The following is a 16,375-nucleotide window of genomic DNA, read 5'->3' as shown; positions in this document are numbered from 1 at the left end:
CCAAGGACCGTATTTTTTTTTAGTGATTTGTACTAAATGTACAGATTATGTTATATATATTACAGAAATATTTTTCAAACAAACTATTATAGATTTCTATTTTATGACTTCTACATTATCAAGTCAAAACATTACAAAAACATTTTAGAGTTCCAAACGTTCAGGGTTTTTTTTTTTTTCCAGCACAAAGTTAAATGTTACAAGAAAAAAAAAAGTTTGTAATGTGTCTGAGGAGCGTATTCCTACTTTTAAGAGCGCAATTTTCAGATTAAAAAAGAAAACATAATGAAGGCGACTCAGTCAAAGTGTCCAGAAGATCTGGGGCTGGTTCAGGAAGACGCTCAGTAAAACCTCCAGATCATTTCATTAGCAAACTGCACTCACTGGACCTGAGACGGACAGGTTTTATTTTTTTAAGCCGACGGATTTGCCTCGTCTCGCACCAAATACTGACTTTGTTTCGTTTAATTTATTACGGCTGACTGATTACTGTTTATAGTGTGTTTTTAATGTTGAAACATTTCATGAAATTATTTTTTAATCCATTTTTGATCAACAGCATTTCTTTACACGTGCCGAAGACTTTTGCACAGCACTGTATATACTTTTTTAGTATTTTTTAATAGAATTTGTAATAATAATAATAAAGACAGGTTCATATTTTCCAGGTTATTTGATTTAAATATCTAGATATAGCTTGAGAATATTTATATTGTTTAAAGCAAAAATTTTTTGAACATATATTTTAAACATTTGTTTGTAATAATCCTATGGAGTAAATTTTATCGTAGTGAAACCGAGCGTTACGAAACAGGGGAAGTAAGTGTGTTTATAAGGGTCATCTATCTGTTTATTTATCTATTTGTTTTTTACTCCGGTATTCAGGAAGATGTAGTCAGGTCAGGTTGTCCACAGAGACTTTATTTGTATTTCATATTCTGTATTTAACGTAAGACCCTAAAGGACGCCCCCGTGGATGTTTTTGCGCGCTTCCTATAGGTTTATTCCTGATGTATTGATTACAGAAGGTGCTGCAGGTTCGCTGAAGTGTGTGAGCTGTTGTACACGTTATTCCCGTCATATCACAGCCATGAAAACACACACACAGATCAGCGCCTTGACGTCCTTCCCTCTATACTCCTGTCTTACGTCACGACGTCTTACGCAAGGCATAGGCTGCGTTACCATAGTTACCATACATGGCATTCTATTTTTAGACATTTCCCCAGTAAAGGCTCATGAATTCAGTCAGCAGTGTGTGTGTGTGTGTGAGAGATATTTTTAACAATTTTAAAAATAAGCATTATTAGCATTTAGTTACAAAAGAATGATCCGGTTGACACTGCGACATAAACGCACACTTTTATTAAACATAAACGAAAAGAATTGTTTTCTGTATTAAAAGGGGGAAAACAACGATATTAATTTTACCAAACAGAGAAGAGTGTTACACTCCGGAAATGTAGATCTGCCTTTGAAAAAAATAAGCTTTAACTATATTAATGAATTAATTAATGACATTCTCGATTACTCTGGATCTCTTTACATCCACTAAAGCATCATGTGAATAACTGTAAAGCAAAGTATATATACAGAGGTTAATAACACGTTTATAGATTGATCCTAAAGTCTTCCGGGCAAAAGTCATGTAAAGGAACGCTGTAGAGGTAAAATGTCTTCGAAATAAAGAAATGAAAAATGTTCCTGCGTTTTGAATTAAAAAAAAAAAAATTTATAAAGAAGAGCAGCGAATTAAACAAAGTCAGTATTTGGTGTAATGATGTTTTGCTTTAGTTGATGAATGAAGAAGTTTTAAAATAGAAATCTGTAGCATGGAAGTGTGGATGTAGAAAAAAACAGGGTGCTGTAGATTCGTAAATTTGTAGAAAAACAACACGAATGTTAGAAAAGAAAGACTGAAATAACGATGACGAGGAGAAATAATCAGTCATAATAATTATATATATATATATAACTGTGAAATCAGAGAGTCTCTCTCTCTCTCTCTCTCTCTGTCTCAGTAGGATAATTGTTTCTGGCAGTTAATTAACCGTAGCTCATTATTTCCACTCCTGTTGAAGGCTTTATATACACACACAACCCCGATTCCAAAAAAGTTGGGACAAAGTACAAATTGTAAATAAAAACGGAATGCAATAATTTACAAATCTCAAAAACTGATATTGTATTCACAATAGAACATAGACAACATATCAAATGTCGAAAGTGAGACATTTTGAAATTTCATGCCAAATATTGGCTCATTTGAAATTTCATGACAGCAACACATCTCAAAAAAGTTGGGACAGGGGCAATAATGGCCCTTTTCCACTACCCTTTTTCAGCTCGCTTCAGCTCACTTCAGCCCGACACGGGTCGCGTTTCGACTACCAAAAACCAGCACGACTCAGCTCGCTTCAGCCCTGCTTAGCCCCTAAAACTCGCACCGTTTTGGAGTGGGGCTGAAGCGAGCCAAACCGTGCCGAGTGAGGCTGGGGGCGTGAGCAGACACTCCCCTGTGCACTGATTGGTGAGGAGGAGTGTCCTCACACGCCCACACACGCCCCGCGAGCACGCTGGGATCTGTAAACACCGTAAACCCGGAAGAAGAAGAATTACGAGAATTATGAAGCCTTATGCGCCTCGCCTCATCTATACGCTCTTGCCAGTATCTGTTGGCGTTGTCGGTGACAACAAGCCACAGCACCAAGACCAGCCACACTAACGACTCCATGTCCTCCATGTTTATTGTTTACTTTCCGGGTCGGGAGACTACTGCTTAAAAGATCACTGATGTCACTGTTTGCGCTGCTTGACATCACGTGACGTCCACCCACTTCCAGCCAGCACGGTTTAGCGCGGTTGTAGTCGAAATGCAACTCCAATAGCCCCACTCAGCTCGACTCAGCACGGCACGGCTCAGCCCGACTCAGCCGCGTTTGTAGTGGAAAAGCAGCATTAGAGGCTGGAAAAGTTAAAGGTACAAAAAAGGAACAGCTGGAGGACCAGATTGCAACTCATTAGGTCAATTGGCAATAGGTCATTAACATGACTGGGTATAAAAAGAGCATCTTGGAGTGGCAGCGGCTCTCAGGCCCTGTCCACACGGCAACGGATTCAGGTGACTCCGATACAATTGCTTATCATTTAGGCCTGGCGTCCACACGGCACCGGCATTTTAGGTGCCCAAAACGCAATCTTTTTGAGAACGGGTTCCAGAGTGGAAAGATCTGGCAACGTTGCCGTTGTGAAGTCGTCTGGATGAGTAGAACGGATTTGTTTACGATGACGTCACAACCACATGACTGTGAGTGCTTCACGCCGGGTAGAAGTGTAATGAATATCACCAGGAAAAAGCCTTACAGAGCACTAGTGAGAGTGAAACACGAGCTTGGATATTATTATTATTATTATGTTCAGTGTTAGTTCACAGTAGTAAAGCAAGAAGCAGAATAGTGACAGTAATAGTGAAGCAAAAACATGCAATTGTACAAACACTGTAGCTCTACAGCAAAATATTCATTTATGAAATGGTCTGATTCTTAACACCAGTAGTGCCAATGAGCTTCTCATTGCGATGCGATGCAAGCTGTCAACAAATCCTATAACTTGGTTCATGAAACGCGCTTACAAAATATTTTCACTGTGAATATTTATTGTGTAATGGTGCAAAGTGAGAGAGAGAGACTCTGCCCTTAGGGCAGAGTCAATCCCGCCAGCAAAAATAGGGAAAAAAAGGAGCGATCTCACCTCTTCAGATGTTGGTTTAAGTCCGACAATACATTCCTCAAAAAGGGCGTAGGGGAGCAAATTAATCCATCAACGTGTAGCATTCAATTTATTCCGGACCATTAAAGATGCCGCCTTCCGCGTAGAATCATACGTCATCCTCGCCGCCATATTGGATGGGTCAAAGCGGAGAATAAAGATTCATGTGCTGCGTTTAACTGTACCAACAGGTTTACCATCCAAACGAGATCACATGGGATTACCTTTCACAGGTGAGAAACAACAAATTAATCCATCAACGTGTAGTATTCAATTTATTCCGGACCATTAAAGACGCCGCCTTCCGCGTAGAATCATACGTCATCCTCGCCGCCATATTGGAGAGGTCAAAGCGGAGAATAAAGATTAGCTGCGTTTAACTGTACCAACAGGTTTGCTGTCCAAACGAGATCACATGGGATTACCTTTCACAGGTGAGACTGGAAAAATACTTTTCATTGTATTTGGTCATTATAACGTAATTTTACGAACAGATTTTCCTGACTTTGTGGCTAATATGAAGTCTCGCGCATAATAGTTTATGCGCATGTGTCCTTACTACTTCTATTGTTCTGGTGTCTCCGAAGGGACCGTCTTACAGCGCCCCTAGAGGTGTGGCATGTGTATTGCATCGTTTTCAGCAAGCGTTGCGTTGCCATATGGACCTGATATTTTACTGATCGTTGCCCATTTGGACGCGATATATTTTTAAATAACATCTCGTTGCTGTTGTCCTGTGGATGTAGTCTCAGAAGTAAAGATGGGAAGAGGATCACCAATCCCCCTAATTCTGTGCCGACAAATAGTGGAGCAATATCAGAAAGGAGTTCGACAGTGTAAAATTGCAAAGAGTTTGAACATATCATCATCTACAGTGCATAATATCATCAAAAGATTCAGAGAATCTGGAAGAATCTCTGTGCGTAAGGGTCAAGGCTGGAAAACCATACTGGGTGCCCGTGATCTTCGGGCCCTTAGACGGCACTGCATCACATACAGGCATGCTTCTGTATTGGAAATCACAAAATGGGCTCAGGAATATTTCCAGAGAACATTATCTGTGAACACAATTCACCGTGCCATCCGCCGTTGCCAGCTAAAACTCTATAGTTCAAAGAAGAAGCCGTATCTAAACATGATCCAGAAGCGCAGACGTCTTCTCTGGGCCAAGGCTCATTTAAAATGGACTGTGGCAAAGTGGAAAACTGTTCTGTGGTCAGACGAATCAAAATTTGAAGTTCTTTATGGAAATCAGGGACGCCGTGTCATTCGGACTAAAGAGGAGAAGGACGACCCAAGTTGTTATCAGTGCTCAGTTCAGAAGCCTGCATCTCTGATGGTATGGGGTTGCATTAGTGCGTGTGGCATGGGCAGCTTACACATCTGGAAAGACACCATCAATGCTGAAAGGTATATCCAGGTTCTAGAGCAACATATGCTCCCATCCAGACGACGTCTCTTTCAGGGAAGACCTTGCATTTTCCAACATGACAATGCCAAACCACATACTGCATCAATTACAGCATCATGGCTGCGTAGAAGAAGGGTCCGGGTACTGAACTGGCCAGCCTGCAGTCCAGATCTTTCACCCATAGAAACATTTGGCGCATCATAAAACGGAAGATACGACAAAAAAGACCTAAGACAGTTGAGCAACTAGAATCCTACATTAGACAAGAATGGGTTAACATTCCTATCCCTAAACTTGAGCAACTTGTCTCCTCAGTCCCCAGACGTTTACAGACTGTTGTAAAGAGAAAAGGGGATGTCTCACAGTGGGAAACATGGCCTTGTCCCAACTTTTTTGAGATGTGTTGTTGTCATGAAATTTAAAATCACCTAATTTTTCTCTTTAAATGATACATTTTCTCAGTTTAAACATTTGATATGTCATCTATGTTCTATTCTGAATAAAATATGGAATTTTGAAACTTCCACATCATTGCATTCCGTTTTTATTTACAATTTGTACTTTGTCCCAACTTTTTTGGAATCGGGGTTGTGTGTGTGTGTGTGTATATATATATACACACATTATATATATATATATATATATATATATATATATATATATATATATATATATATATAAATCACAAAAAAATGTGATGTTATTTGAGATGTAAATATCCCAGAAACTACATAGTCGAGGCAAATGAAACTGAACAGGCTGAATGTTGAGCGATATAAGATTTATTCCTCAAAATCTGAATGAGAAATTCAAAGGTATGTGGATTCCATGAACGATTTCACAAATTTTCACTATGCACGCTTGAACCCGAACCCAGCCTTCCTCTTTGAACTTTTTGTCCCGTGTCCAAATCTGCATTGCAGTTGGTGTATTTTTAGAGAATTCTCTCCTAAGTGCATGCTGTACAGTCTTGTTCAACTGTCTTTGAGCGTACTCTAACACACACACACTTTTCTTTTCCACTGAATGGCATTTCTATGCCTAAAAAGATTTTTTTTAAAAGCATCCAACATAAAATTTTGACCTGTTTCCACACATGCTGTTAAAATTCAAGGTCAACTGAAGAATTGGCAAAGTTATGAAACTGGGAAACGATATCAATTTTTTTTTTGAAACACCCTGTATTTGTTTATTATTTGTATATTACGATTATCAAAAGGTCTATAAGTCATCAGTGCATTAAGGACTCAAACGGACTCGCAAAGCAGGAACGCTGTTTGATAAACAGGAACGAAATCAAGATGAAGGAGAATCTAAACCTGGTTGCATAGTTTTGCGCTCGAGAACACGTTTTTATCGCTGACAGGGGGAAAGGCCTTACAATTTCTTTCTTCTTTTTTTTTTCAAAAGTAGTATTTTCTGTTAGTTGAGCTTTAGAGTCCAAGTGAATTTGTAGTTGAAGTCAGGAGTCGTTAATAACTTAATAACACAGGGGACTTTTTTTTTAGGAGGTTTGAGCAAACAGGAGTTTATTTATACTGTTAGAATAGATGGGATTGATTGATTGATTGATTGATTGATTGATTGATTGATTGATTGATTGATTGATTGATTGATTGATTGAGCAGAACTTCTGTCAAATCTATACAGCAACTTTTTTGGGGGGAGGGTATGGGTTTTTTGTTCAATTATTGGTCAAATAGATAGATAGATAGATAGATAGATAGATAGATAGATAGATAGATAGATAGATAGATAGATAGATAGATAGAATTTCTGTCAAATCTCTACTGCAACTTTTTTCTTTTTTTTGGGGGGAGGGTATTTTTTTTGTTCAATTATTGGTCAGACAGACAGACAGAGACAGACAGACAGATAGATAGATAGATAGATAGATAGATAGATAGATAGATAGATAGATAGATATTATTTATTTTCTGTCAAATCTCTACTGCAACTTTTTTTCTTTTTTGGGGGGAGGGTATGTTTTTTTGTTCAATTATTGGTTAGATAGATAGATAGATAGATAGATAGATAGATAGATAGATAGATAGATAGATAGATAGATAGATAGAATTTCTGTCAAATCTCTACTGCAACTTTTTTCTTTTTTTTGGGGGGAGGGTATTTTTTTTGTTCAATTATTGGTCAGACAGACAGACAGACAGACAGACAGAGATAGATAGATAGATAGATAGATAGATAGATAGATAGATAGATAGATAGATAGATAGATAGATAGATAGATAGATAGATAGATTTTATTTATTTTCTGTCAAATCTCTACTGCAACTTTTTTTCTTTTTTGGGGGGAGGGTATGTTTTTTTGTTCAATTATTGGTTAGATAGATAGATAGATAGATAGATAGATAGATAGATAGATAGATAGATAGATAGATAGATAGATAGATAGATAGATAGAATTTCTGTCAAATCTCTACTGCAACTTTTTTCTTTTTTTGGGGGGGAGGGTATTTTTTTGTTCAATTATTGGTCAGATAGATAGATAGATAGATAGATAGATAGATAGATAGATAGATAGATAGATAGATAGATAGATAGATTTTATTTATTTTCTGTCAAATCTCTACTGCAACTTTTTTTCTTTTTTGGGGGGAGGGTATGTTTTTTTGTTCAATTATTGGTTAGATAGATAGATAGATAGATAGATAGATAGATAGATAGATAGATAGATAGATAGATAGATAGATAGATAGATAGATAGATAGATAGATAGAATTTCTGTCAAATCTCTACTGCAACTTTTTTCTTTTTTTTGGGGGGAGGGTATTTTTTTGTTCAATTATTGGTCAGACAGATAGATAGATAGATAGATAGATAGATAGATAGATAGATAGATAGATAGATAGATAGATAGATAGATAGATAGATAGATTTTATTTATTTTCTGTCAAATCTCTACTGCAACTTTTTTTCTTTTTTGGGGGGAGGGTATGTTTTTTTGTTCAATTATTGGTTAGATAGATAGATAGATAGATAGATAGATAGATAGATAGATAGATAGATAGATAGATAGATTTTCTGTCAAATCTCTACTGCAACTTTTTTCTTTTTTTGGGGGGAGGGTATGTTTTTTGTTCAATTATTGGTCAGATAATAGATAGATATTGGTCAGATAATAGATAGATAGATAGATAGATAGATAGATAGATAGATAGATAGATAGATAGATAGATAGATAGATAGATAGATTTGATAAATAAATTTGATAGATAGATAGATAGATAGATAGATAGATAGATAGATAGATAGATAGATAGATAGATAGATAGATAGATAGATAGATAGATAGATAGATAGATTTTATTTATTTTCTGTCAAATCTCTACTGCAACTTTTTTCTTTTTTTGGGGGGAGGGTATGTTTTTTTGTTCAATTATTGGTCAGATAATAGATAGATAGATAGATAGATAGATAGATAGATAGATAGATAGATAGATAGATAGATTAGATTTGATAAATAAATTTGATAGATAGATAGATAGATAGATAGATAGATAGATAGATAGATAGATAGATAGATTTGATAAATAAATTTGATAGATAGATAGATAGATAGATAGATAGATAGATAGATAGATAGATAGATAGATAGATTTATTTATTTTCTGTCAAATCTCTACTGCAACTTTTTTCTTTTTTAGGGGGAGGGTATGTTTTTTTGTTCAATTATTGGTCAGATAGATAGATAGATAGATAGATAGATAGATAGATAGATAGATAGATAGATAGATAGATAGATGAACGAATGAATAAATAAATAAATCTGCCAGTGTTGAATTAACAGCTCGCGTTTGGTGATAAATCAGGCGTGTGAGGGTTCGTGTGTGTAAAGTGAGCACTGATTGAAGATGGTCGGTTTGTGGTTTCCACACTAAAGTAGTTTCCTAAACATCAGGAAGTCACTTAAGAGCTCAGCTCCATGTTTAAACGCCTCGGGACGGCTATTAAACTCCATCCGCCGCTGCGATCGATCAATAATTCAGATCGGACTCTCAGAGTCGGATATCACTCACAGGGAAGGGTTGGGGTTTTTTTTTTTTAGCAGATTGAAGAGGGGTTTTTGTGCTCAACCCCAACCACCCCGAGGCTAATTTTCACCCCCACCCAGGACCTGAAGAATCCCACAAACACCCATCCACCCACCCAACACCAGCACTGCTTCCCTTCCTCCACCTCTCTCTCTTTCTCTTTCTTTCTTGTTTTTTTTCCTTGCAGGTTTGGTTTTTGTTCTCTTTCCAACCACTCACCAATTTTCACCTCACTCCCAGAAGTGAGTGTTTAAAGCGCTCTCACACTTTCCTGGGATCACTTTTTTAATATCCGGCGATGGTCTAATCCCACTGCCTGCTTTCTCTAATCATGGAGGGATCTGATCTCAGAACATTTCTTACATTTATATTTATTTATATCTCTCCCGATAGATAGATAGATAGATAGATAGATAGATAGATAGATAGATAGATAGATAGATATGTTTTAAACACATCTCGATTTAAGAAGTGTTGAAGTGTGAGTTCTCCCTGTCGGTGTGATGAGTTGCTGAATCCCAAACTGTTGCTTGTTGTGAATTTTACTGAAAAGCTGGATTTTGTTGTCCAGGCTGCTGAGCCTCAGATTTATCACGTGAACCATTTAAACCGGAAAACTATCCGAGATTAAATATTATTTTTTAAAATGTCGGGAGGGCATGGGTTTTATTCTCAGGATAGTGTTTGTTCGGGATGCTCCACGGTATTCTTCTGAACCATTTAATCACAGCAAGAAGTCGTTTCGTTGTTCATTCAAAACAAAACAAAACACTGGACTGATAAATTACTTTAACCGGTTTATTGTCTGATATTTGGACTTAAAAACGTAAATTAATTAAATAACAGTTATTTGATGGGATTAAATCTTTTTTTTCCCTTTTTTTAGGCGAGGCTGTTCTCAGAAATTAGTTTAACACCAGCTTCTAATAGATATCAGACTTATTATTATAATTATAATAATAATTATTATTATTAGAATAATTTTGCGCCGCAGAAAAGTCTTGTCCAAAACCTTAAACAACAAAATAGGTATAACATTAAACAGTCTCTGATTTTTTTTTTAAAATAAAGATAAAAATAAAAGTTGCTCTAGTTACCCTGATCATCAGCTCCTGATTTGTTGTCGCATTGTTTAGACCGGTACAATGCAGGGCGCGACGTCGCAGTTGTGACGTAAGCGGAAGTAGGAAGGGAACGCAGCGGTAACCATGGCGACGGTTCACGGCCTGGTCCAGTGCAAAAATTCACCTGTGCTCACTGGACCTGTAGTGTAGTGAGTTCTCAATGAGAAGTGTGTGTGTGTGTGTGTATGTGTGTTAAATGGTTATTAAATGTGCAACAACATGGACGTTTAATTAAATAATAGTAATAAATTATGTTCAATATATATTCAGTATGGGCGGCACAGTGGTGTAGTCGTTAGCTCTGTTGCCTCACAGCAAGAAGGTCCTGGGTTCGAGCCCAGCAACCGATGAGGGCCTTTCTGTGTCCGCGTGGGTTTGCTTCTGTTTCCCCCATAGTCCAAAGACATGCAGGTTAGGTGGCTCTAAATTGACTGTAGGCGGCACGGTGGTGTAGTGGTTAGCGCTGTCACCTCACAGCAAGAAGGTCTGGGTTCGAGCCCCGTGGCCGGCGAGGGCCTTTCTGTGTGGAGTTTGCATGTTCTCCCCGTGTCCGCGTGGGTTTCCTCCGGGTGCTCCGGTTTCCCCCACAGTCCAAAGACATGCAGGTTAGGTTAACTGGTGACTCTAAATTGACCGTAGGTGTGAATGAGAGTGTGAATGGTTGTCTATGTGTCAGCCCTGTGATGACCTGGCGACTTGTCCAGGGTGTACCCTGCCTTTCGCCCGTAGTCAGCTGGGATAGGCTCCAGCTTGCCTGCGACCCTGTAGAACAGGATAAAGGGCAATTCCAGCGTTATGGACGTGACACTTGAACTCAAAATGGCAACAAATGACCCAGTGCATGTTTTATTGTCTCCCAGTATTTAAACAGGTGTTGCATATTTTAAGGCTGTACCATACTGGAGAAGTGATAGAACAAGAACAATTCCCATAGTACATCTAGGGCATGCCAGAAAACGCCAATAAAAGATGCGTTATGGATGTGACAGAAAAAGTATCACTTTTCTTGGGTGACTGTACATTTTTATCAAACTCTGTGAAATTGTAAACCTAATGTCGAAATGGAGATATCCATTTGATAGAGGGGTCCAAGGTGAATATTAAAAAATCTTTGTTTAAAATATTTTGTATTTCATGCAGAGTTTCGGAAGGAAAAGTCAGCGTTATGGATGTGACGAAATTCCGTTATGGATGTGACGCGTCTGAAATAGACATGGCATATGTTTAGAAAATCAGCAATTTAACCACCATAACCCTTTGAAAAACTCTCTAAATATCAGCTAAAACTATCAAAGTTCTTAAATAATATTTAGGATGACTATTGTTTTGCTGTTTTGTGGATTTTAGCATACATTTCTGTGGCTTGTGGCAATAATATAGAATTGTACATGATCAAAGTTGATTTTAGCTTGGGTTTTACATTATAAGAAAGAAAGACTGGCAGTGACATATTAGGTTGGTTACAAATTGGTTCAACTTATTCACATCTGTAAAATACAGGCCTAGGTGATATCTCTGGGAGTGGTTTTGATGTATTACATGTTGCTTTATTTTTGCATGGTGAGGTTGACATTTACATGGAATTGCCCTAAAGCGGCTAGAGATAATGAGATGAGATGAGAAATTGACCGTAAGGGTAGTATCTCACTGGGCTGCGACAGCCCGCGACTAGTTGGAGACACAACAATTGCGATAAAATATGCGAATTAACGACAATTTTCACTTGGAATCACACTGAATTGATATTCGCATATTTTCCCGCAATTGTTGTGTCTCCAACTAGTCGCAGGCTGTCGCAGCCCGGCTTTCCCTCAGCAGGCAGGGAAGTAGAGGAAGCCTCACGGAAACTGACTTGAGAAGGGTTCGCGACGGCTTTGCGACACCAGCGACACATTTGCAGCTATTTTGAGAAATTTTGTCGCACGAATTTTTTTGAACATGTTCAAAATTTCAGCGAAGAAAGGAGTGACACTTTGCGACTCATGCGAGGAAATTGAGAAGCCCCGCGAATGTTTCAAGACACTTTTGAAACTCTCTCGCGAATGACGTTTGCAAGCTGTCACAGCCCAGTGAGATACTAGCTTGAGTGTGAATGGTTGTTTGTCTCTATGTGTCAGTCCTGTGATGACCTGGCAACGTGTCCAGGGTGTACCCCGCCTCTCACCCATAGTCATCTGGGATAGGCTCCAGCTTGGCTGCGACCCTGTCGAACAGGATAAGCGGCTACAGATAATGGATGGATGTGTTCAGTATATAATGAAGAGTAGGTAAATGTACTGATAGGCTATATAGTATCGACGTAGAAAAAGAAATGAAGGGAGAAACCCAAGGAAGCAAAGATTCCTCGGCACTGTGAGTTCCATTTACATCAAAACCAACATGAAGTTTATTCCTTCGTTCACGGTGCATTCGGAGCTGGATTCATATTCGGAATATTCTGGAGCAGCACAAGATAAGAATACGCTCCGTCATTCATATTATTCAAGTTATATACAGGGCGTCCTAAAAAAAAAAACGTACTCACATCTTGACTCCTCATAACTCATTGGATTTTTCATTTCTTTTCAGATCAAATGAACCCTAATAATGGCAGAAGTATGACTAAGTTTCGAAGAAAGAAAATTTATCATAAAATGCTACCGGAAGCACGAAAACATCATAGAAGTGCAAAGACAATTCAGAAGGCATTTTTACGAAGATCCACCAACATGGCGCACCATCGCTCGCATCCGAGATAAGTTTGAATCAGACGGAACTGTGCACAACGTCCATAAGGAGCGTTCAGGAAGACCACGGTCATCAACCAGACCCGCAAAGGAAAATCAGTTGCTGGAAACCCTCAACCAATCCTCATAGAAGTCTGTACGACAAACAGCTCGTGAGACAGGAATCCCAAAATCAAGCGGCCATCGCATTTTGAAGCGAGTTCATTGGAAATGTTACATTCCAACATTAATCCACGCTCTAAATGAAGACGGTCCTGAGCGAGTACTTTTTTTTTTTTAGGGACACCCTGTATAATTTCACCGTCACCTGTCTACATTGCATGGAGGAAACCGGAGAACCTCAGAGGAACATGGAGAGAACATGTGAAACTCCACATAGTAACCTGAGGCCCAATCACGGGCCGGGGCCGGACGTACCAGAGTTATAGTTATGGAAAGTACATTTTCCAACATGAAGATTTATTTTCTTCAACGAACATGAGGAATTGATGGAATCAGGGACATTTCTTGTTATAGATGACTTGATGTGCTACGTCATGAGCATCCGCCATCATGGTGGATATACAAAGCAACTAGGACGACGGCCGCTGAAAGCGTGTCTGTAAACAATGCTGAATTCTGTCAGTATTACCACGATTTGAACAATCGAGACAAGATAGATATGTGTGGGTTTTGACCCATATTATTTCAAAAAGTCAGACTTTTCTGAAGATAAGACGCTTCTACCGACCATCGAGTACGAATACAGGTAATTTCATCCAAAGCCTTTTCCGTATGCGCCATCAATTATTTTATATTTCAGGCGTTTGTTTGAAAAAAGGAGGAATTCTCAGTGGAATTTGATTGAAGCAAAAACATTTTTGCAAAGCAAATGAGTGCCATAGTACATGCGCTTCGACACTACAGAGCGTACAAAAGGGGCGTAACCACGTCGGTCTGTGCCACTTGCTGACCCTGGGATGAGTTTAACTCCCTTGTCATTGCAGGCTGCTTGCTTGCATATCCATGTTTCCGACTGGATCATGTTAAAGATGAACTGAAGTCATTTTTAAACTTGCTTTATTTCTTAATTAACGTGTTATTCAATGACGTTTTCGGTTTTAGTAACCTTATATCGTGACTCGTATTGGCAACTAATTGCAATTAAATATGATACTTATCGGCGTATTCGGTTTTTAGCCGTGTTGAATTTAGTTCGTTTGGTCCACGGCAGGCGTCGCTTACCCGCGCGATCTTCACGAGACTTGTGCAAGACTTCGAAACGTGACGTGTCAGCCAGGTGTCAGTGCCGCCATTTTGAAAACTGTTTTCCAAACGAAATATTGCACAAAAACAAGTTTAAATGACAATTACTGCCTACTTTTTTCAAACTTTCCTGACTGCTATCAAAACAAACAAAACTTCCGGATTGATTACATCAGCGTTCGAAAGAGAGCGCGCGCATCTTTTGACAACCCGTGTCCAAAATCGTTCCCTACTCACTATACAGGGTACTATATAGTGAGGACGCCATTTTGTAGCGCTGTCCGAAACCTTAGTGAGGATTATTTACACCCTATATCGTGCACTCAAAGTATCCCACAATGCATCATGAAAAGTAGTGTACAACGATGGTCACTAACCAAAGCAATATATCCCATCACGCTTTGTGGTCGTGCTGAAAGAAATCAAATTAAAAGTCTCAAATTTGGTTTAATAAAAAGCGGCAGCAAGGAAGAAAGAAAGGATTCAGCCTTGATTTAAAAGAACTGAAAGCTGCAGGTTTTTTGTATTGATTAATGTTGGAAATGCGCTCAGTATAATATGGATTTATCACAAAACACATGCGTGTGTTTTTTATTTTGAAACCCACCAGCCGACTGATCTGGCACGTTTTAATTGTGCGACAGTAATGATGTAAATACCAGCGCGACGGACTAGTGTCCGAAAGAGTTTTTTTTCATTTTACCAATGAGCTCACTGTATAGTCCTCTATAGAGTAATTCCCTATGTGGTGAGTAGTGAACGAGTGAGCGATTTCGGACACGGGGAACGTTGGCAGATGTCGGTCGCTTTGATTTCCGCTGTATGTTTTACTTCCATCCTACGATGTCTCGCACAGGTCTCAGCGAATCTCGTTTACAGCCGTCGCTTTGACATATGGACTGATTATATTACAGAGCATATTTCAAACACTCATAACTTGCTATAGCAGCGACAAAATAGCGATCAAAAATGCATTCCGATATTTAATAAAATGAGAAATAGAATTTTGATGATAAAAAAAATTTGCCTTCAGTTCTCTTTTAAATCTTAAGGCACGGAGCAGCGCTCTTGCAGGGGCTTCGTTCACAAATCCCGGGCCGAGGCGCGGTCCTACTGACCCAAGACCGTGCTCTTTCGAAGGAGGAGGAGTTATTAATTTTTAAACCCGGCTGGATGGTGTTAAATCTTTAGGTGCAAAGCAGCGCTCTAATGGGGGCTTCGTTCGCGAACACAGGAATACCTGAAATGTAAAATAATTGATAGCGCATATGAAAAAGGCTTTGGATGAAATGGTCACTGGACGAAGTGTCCTGATCCCTTCGTCTCCTCTCCGTACTAAGCCTCAGAGTTTCTTCGTCCACTTTCCGAATCATGGACAGAATTCTAAAAAAATCAGAATGTGCCACGGCCACAAGTACTGTAGCATCCACAACCATATACAGCACAGAGATATGGCAGAGCTAAAAGAACGCTTAAAGCAGTGGAAAAACAAAGAGAGTCGCGCACACGTGGCTATGTTTTGTATGGAATGCCGCTTGACCCTGCATTTGTATATCCACCAACATGGCCGACATCCGGGTTTCTATTTTGCTTTGATATCACTCGCAAGTCAATATATTGTTTAGGGTCCCCAGACCACCAGGGGGTGCTATAATTTTTTAAATAGATACACACACACCAAAAAAAAAAAGCACAATTCAGATCGTTTGGCGAAACGGTTTATGTCTGTCGCAGTGGGTCACCTTGTGGCGTGAAAAGAATAAAAATTACAATTTACGTAAACGAATGATGTAACTAATGTAACCGAGGTCAGAAAATCACGAAAAAGCACGCCAAGCATGAATCATTAACATGGACACAAGGCAGGAAAAAAAAAGCGCAAAGACAGTAATGATAATCGCTTGGATTAAGACAATTTGTCTGCTTTCTTTCTCATGTTTGTTGATTGAAATGTGAAAAGTCGCTTTCGCTCGCTGTCCAGAGTAAAAAAAAACGTTTGGCTAAGGCACACCAAGTTGCTCGCTCGTTGCTACAACAGTAGTCTGTCGA

This window comes from Neoarius graeffei, chromosome 2 (genome assembly GCF_027579695.1).
Source record: "Neoarius graeffei isolate fNeoGra1 chromosome 2, fNeoGra1.pri, whole genome shotgun sequence".
Classification (NCBI taxonomy): Eukaryota; Metazoa; Chordata; class Actinopteri; order Siluriformes; family Ariidae; genus Neoarius; species Neoarius graeffei.
This window is presented reverse-complemented; position numbering follows the sequence as displayed.